At 46.0% G+C, this 6,427-nt stretch overlaps 1 long non-coding RNA gene across 1 annotated transcript in view; it reads right to left on the bottom strand.

The window, feature by feature from the left end:
* Nucleotides 1-1,202: 1,202 nt before the first annotated feature.
* Nucleotides 1,203-6,427, bottom strand: part of LOC138984669 (uncharacterized) — a 384,932-nt gene continuing 379,707 nt past the window's right edge. Inside the window, exon 5 of the long non-coding RNA XR_011461919.1 lies at nt 1,203-1,320. This is a non-coding gene — a long non-coding RNA (uncharacterized lncRNA). The remainder of the gene's footprint in view (nt 1,321-6,427) is intronic.

The raw sequence follows: 6,427 nt of genomic DNA, 5'->3' as shown, positions 1-6,427 counted from the left end.
TACCTAGACCTGTCCTTCACAAAAGAATTCCACAATCACTGTCTGAGTCTGTGTGAATCATATACTCCACGGAGTCACCTGGCGTTCATGTTTTTTTTTTTTAATTGGATTGTAGCTGCTTTACAAGGTTGTGTTAGTTTCTGCTGTACAAGGAAGTAAATTAGCTATATTTGCCCACACTCCCCTGAAGCATTCTTCATTTCAGAAAGGTCATAGGCAATAAACCAGGAGCCCACCAGACCCAGTTACCTAGCTGCCTGATGCCACTTGTGGCCATTCGAAATTTTGCAGAAGAAAGAAGAACGCAACACCTTCACTGCTTTGATCCTGCTCACCGACCCCAGACCATGAGCCTGCCTATAAGACGTCTCCCTACTCCCCAGGAGGCGGGCACAGTCTCAGAGGAGCTAGCCTGTGGCGTTCCATCTCTGCCTGGCAACGAAATAAAGCTACTTTTCCTTGTTCCTCCAAAACTCCGTCCGCATTGGTGCACAGAGGGCTATTTGGATGATGGACAAAAGCTTTATTAGTGTCTTTTCACTCTTTTCAGTGATGAAATAGAATACCTAAACATGGTGAGGAGAAGGGTGAGAGGAAGAAACAGCACTGCTCTGAAGAAAACAATGAATCGAACAGTTTAAAATACGTTTGTTCCCAAAGTTTGCTCGCTGAGAAGTTAAAAGCCAAAAAGCTTGGAAGAGAGGCTGACGGATCCTTTCAGTGTCATTCCGCCTTCTGTCCCCGAACACCGCTCTGTGACCTTGATCAATTCTTTTACGGCTTCTGGCCATAAAACATGATCAGTTTATCCATTTGCCAAATGAAAGTAGGCCAAGCAGTGTCTCAGGTTTGTTCTAGCTAATAATGGCTGTAGTATTCACGACAGCATTGCCTTTTATGATTATATAGAACCACTACAGGTTATAGATTAATAACAGCTACATAGGATATACTGTCATGATGGGTTATTGAAAGTAAGATGGTCACTCTAGACAGGTGAAGGAAAATACAAGACAGAATGATAGACCTATGAGAGAAAGGTGTGTGTGTGTGTGTGTGTGCATGCGTGCGTGTGTGTGTGTGAGAGAGGGAAGAAGGGAGGGAAAAGGGTGATTACAAGTACACACGTATATACATTATCAGTCTCGGTTTATAGAATATATAGTTCTATGATCTACAGAATTGCAAAGAACTGTGCTTACCTCCAACAGAAGTTTCTTTACCCAGGAAGCATCTGGCCCCTAAACAAGGAAGCTCTGACCTTCCCAGGCCCTGCCCAGAGGTGGCACCAGCGCCGAGCCCCTGGGCCAGCCAAGCATCCTGTGGGGAAGAGAGGACAGCTGTGAGCCTGGCGGGGTCGGCAGATGTGGCTGGAGAGGCACTCGCGCCTCTTTCTTCTTTTGTGCTTGGCCCCCGGGTCACCGCCGCTGCCATCTGTGCACCTTTCGCTCCCCGTTTGCCTCCTTTTCCTCGCCTTCATTCACATTCACCATCTGCTCCCGCATTCATTTCATCCCTCCCTACGCCCACCGCCCCGTCTACCCAGTCATCCATAGCTATGTCTTTCAACAGGGGCAACAACAAATGACTACTGAACAAAAACATCTCAGCAAGCAGGTTTCTTGGATTAAGCCCTGGTTATTAAAACCAAAAAGGAAAACATGATCATTCACCATTTATTTTTAATTGGGTAACTTTATCCTGAAGCGAGCCATCACACAGAGTAGCTCACATTTCTTCTTGCTTCTGTGAAATGTGTTCATTGATAAGAAGCTCGGCAAACCAGTGGGAAAGGAAACTTATAGCTTTGTCTTATAAGATAAACTTACAAGATCTTTGTCTTATAGTTCAAGAATTACCTTTAATAGGATAAAATTGAGGCTAATATTAGATGAGAGAAAATACAAATCAAAAAAGTCCCCACTGCACTTTTAATTTCTGGTGTCTCTACACTATGTTAGTAGAAAGGGATGTACAGACTTGGAAGACAATTTTTTTGGCTCCTTTCTGCTTTTTTTTTGTTTTTTATCATCTGCATATACTGTATATTTTTAATGTGTTAAAGAAAGCTACTACCTTGGTCTAAGCAGTCAATTATCTGTCACTTGGATTACTACAGTAGCTTGAATAATGGTTTTTCAACTTCCACTACTGGTCTCCACAGTTCATCCTCAGCAAAGCAGCTGGAGTGAGCCCCTTAAAGCACAGGTCAGACCACGTGACCCCCTGCTCAGAACCACGCCTCCATTCCCCATCTCACTGTAAGCCACTTCCGCCCAGTGGCCCCCGAGTCCTGACCTCCTGTGACCCTCCAGGCTCTCCCTCTGCTCTGGCCTCTGTGTTACAACCAAGCAGGGGGCCACTCCCATCACAGGGCCTTTGCCCCAGCCCTTCCCTTTTCCTGGAATGCCCTTTGCTCGTGCAGATCCACGACTCGCTCCCTTACATCTTCCAGGTCTTTGATGTAATGTCCCTCTTTAGGGAGTCTTTCCCAGATTATCCAACATCTAACTGCAACCCCACCCCTAGTCTCATCACCCTCTATCCTCCTCCTCTGTTTTATCTATTTTTTTTTCCCCCAGAGGATTGATCAACTTCTAAAATACTGTGAAGCTTACTTTTTTTTTGGGGGGGGGTGTTTTTTTCTTTAATTTTATTTTTAAACTTTACATAATTGTATTAGTTTTGCCAAGTATCAAAATGAATCCACCACAGGTATACATGTGTTCCCCATCCCGAACCCTCCTCCCTCCCCATACCATCCCTCTGGGTCGTCCCAGTGCACTAGCCCCAAACATCCAGTATCGTGCATCGAACCTGGACTGGCAACTTGTTTCATACATGATATTTTACATGTTTCAATGCCATTCTCCCAAATCTTCCCACCCTCTCCCTCTCCCATAGGGTCCATAAGACTGTTCTATACATCAGTGTCTCTTTTGCTGTCTTGTATACAGGGTTATTGTTACCATCTTTCTAAATTCCATATATATGCGTTATTGGTGTTTTTCCTTCTGGCTTACTTTTTAAAAATATCCTCCTTGCTGGGCTTCCCTGGTGGCTCAGTGGTAAAGACTCCGCCTGCCAACGCAGGCCATGTGGGCCACATCCCTAAGCGATAGGATCCCACGTGCCTCGGAGCAACCAGGGCTGCGCACCACGGCTACTAAACCTGCGCCCTAGAGCCCAGGAGCTGTGACCACTGAAGCCCACGTGCCCCAGAGCCCGTGCTCTGCAACAAAAGTCACCTCAGTGAGAAGCCGGTGCCCTCAAACTAGAGAGTAGCCCCCACGCGCCACAACTAGAGAAAGCTCACACAGCAACGAAGACCCAGCATAGCCAAAAATAAATGAATACATAAAATTATTTTTTTAAAAATCCTCCTCACTGCAAGAGTGTCAGCTCAGTGGGAGAGGTCAGAGATCTGTGCCTCTTGTGTTTAATCCTGTGTCCCAAGAGCTAGTAAGTGCGCAAAACATGTTTACAGAGTGAATGAATGAATGGCACCCTTAATGGGAGACACTGCTGATTGATCCAGCACCAATTCCTCTCTCCTCCCTGACTAAGACCCCTCCTTTGGTTTGGGGCAATGGTGTACCCAGCCCCGTGGGGTCACGTCCGCTCTCAGTCATCATGCCCCAGTCCCCTCCCCCATGATCTGCAGCTCATGGGAGCCAGGAGACACAACTCTGGCTGATGTAATGCAGAGAAAGTCGTCCTGGCAGCCAGGGAGAACGGTGAGAAGGGAAAGGTGTTTCTATATGATTAAAGACAACTATTTCATTCCTATACACTCCTGCAGGAATGAAGATTAAGGTCCATACTGGTTTGCCCAATAAAATGAGCCAAGCAAGTACAAACACCTAAGAGATTTTACAAAGAATCATGAACTTCAGAAAAAGCACAGCTAGATTTACTATTAGGCATATTCTGTTGTCATTTTTAATTGAAGGGATGAGGACTTCCCTCGTGGCTCAGTGGATAGGCATCTGCCTGCCAATGCAGGGAGCACAGTTCGATTCCTGGTGCAGGAAGATCCCAAGTGCCACGAGGCAACTAAGCCTATTCAGCACAATGAGGAGTGGGCCCCGCTCACCTCAGCTAGAGAAACCCTGTGGTCAGCAACAGAGACCTGGTGCAACCAAACATTTCAAAAAACAAATCATTTAAAAAATTAAATGCATCAATAAATTTTTAAAAATGTAGTGAGGAATCCATTACTTTTGGAACTGTGTAAAACTTCCAGTTCTTTACCTTTTATGCAAAAGCGCGTGTAAAGCAACAGGTTTGCTTCACCCCCAGAGGCCTTTCGCGTGTTCCGGTATGACAGTTCCCTCTGCCGTTAAGACAGAGGTCAAAAACTGGTGAACCCCAAGTGAGAATTCTGCGGATGTGTTTGGTCTTTATGGTATTTTGAGCTTTTGAAGGAATTGGCACATGTAGTTATCCATTTCCTTTTAAAAATGGGAAGATCTGGCAACTGAGGGTTCGATTCATGCATGTGAACCACTGTCTTAAACCAAAACTAGCAGCTGCCCTTGTACATGGGGTGGCCCATCTAAATGCAGGGAACACGGGTTCGATCCCTGGTCCAGGGAGATACCACATGCTGCAGGGCAACTAAGAAATCCCACAGACCCACCGGAGACCCCAGCCAGCCAGAGCAGTGCCAGCCAGAATCCACCGGCACTGTTTGCAACCTGACGTATGGTGTGTACCGGGAGAGCGACACCACGCCCTGACCGGCCCAGGACAGCCGTGGTGTGTGTCCAGTCAACCAGGGCACCCACCACCCTGCTCCACTCCCCAAAGTGTGCCCATCTGTGCGATGAATCATATGGCCCAGAGGAGCGTGGCGCATCGTGCTGGGTCTACACAGTCTTCAACAACCCGTGTGGAGGAGTCATATTCATGTTTAGCTGTGCATTTGACAAGAAAGGGTTCAAATTAGGGATCTTGAATCTTTTGTAGCTCTGTGATTCAGTCATAAAGGGCATAGTTTTCATGAGTTTTTTTGTTTTAACTATTCTATTTGTGCTGTAACTTAAGAAAAAAAATCTTTGAAATTAAAACATTAATTAAGAACATTAATTCTCATGTTCCTAATTTCCATTAATCACAAAGAGTTTGCAAAACTTGTCCAAGCAGAGAGATCTTCTTTCCACTTGAAGAGGACTCTTGAGTATCAGGGAAAGAAATACTGAGTCCTGCTCTGCAGCCCTTCCTTCTGAGTGCTGGGTCTAGCAACCATTGTCACGGGATGTGCAGTTGGGCATCTATTATCCTGTAAATCCCAGAGTTACCAGGCAATGAAAGATGGATCCTGTCTGCTTTATGCAGACCTCGAGGGGAGAGAGCAGGCATAAAACCAGATGGAGTAAGAATATTTCATGGCTCCTTCAAAATGTTGACAATTTTATTAACTACTCACTTTCATATTTCAGTAATATGGTGAATAATTTGGGATTCGAAGAAATACCTTTATATACATCTTTCACTGCGATGGTAGTATTTCCAGAGACACCAGAGCCTATTCAAGTCCCAAGCATGTTGGATTATTTGCAAAAATGATTATGGGTGATGATACTCAGAGCTGCAATTCACTAAGACTTCCTTCCATCCCATCCATCTCTGACTTGACAGGTAAAGGAGGGGCGATTTTGCAAGACAGTAAAATGTGGGGCAAATTATGGTTTTAAACTTGTTTACTGTTTTCATGACTCATCCAGGAGCTTCCCCCACTGCAGCGTGCTGTTTCTACCGCAGGTAAAGGCACCTGGAGCATGGGGGAGGATGAACGCAAAGCAAGGAGCACGGAGTCCTGGGTTCTGGTCATCGCCTTGTTTCCAGCTCATCTAGACTGGGTCATTTCAACATCTTCTCCTTGGCCTTCTATTCTTGGCCTTGCCTGTTGTAAGGGTAACGGCCAGGATGTGTGAAGTTTGGCCGTTCAAACAAAATCTCAGTGGTTTCACACGAGTGTGCTTCTGGCCCACATCAGGTCTCTTCTGGGTTTGGTGCTTCTCCGAGATGGGTCCCCAGTCCAGTCTGCTTCAATCTTGTGGCATCCCTTTATCTTATGCAGGCGATAATCACTGGCTGCTGTGGCAGAGAAAAAAGCCTGACAAATTGAGCGCTGCCTCTCAAATGCTCCTGCCTGCCCGTGACACCTGCCCCCACCACACACATTTCACTGGCAAAGTGAATCCAAGTGTGCCTTCAAAACACTCTGCCTTTGGCTGTGTGAGAAACATCAGCCACACGATGGAACCAAATCAGAGTTTTTCGTGGACGCCTGAGGATGTGTGTATGCACGATTTTTATGTGCTTCATCACTGAGTCTTGTCCTACTCTCTCCAGACCCGTGAACTATAGCCCACCAGGCTCTTCTGTTCAAAGGATTTTCTAGAAAAGAATACTGGAGCGG

This window comes from Bos mutus, chromosome 22 (assembly GCF_027580195.1).
Source record: "Bos mutus isolate GX-2022 chromosome 22, NWIPB_WYAK_1.1, whole genome shotgun sequence".
Taxonomy (NCBI): domain Eukaryota; kingdom Metazoa; phylum Chordata; class Mammalia; order Artiodactyla; family Bovidae; genus Bos; species Bos mutus.
The sequence above is the reverse complement of the archived record's forward strand: the minus strand, read 5'-3'. Positions and strand labels throughout refer to the sequence as shown.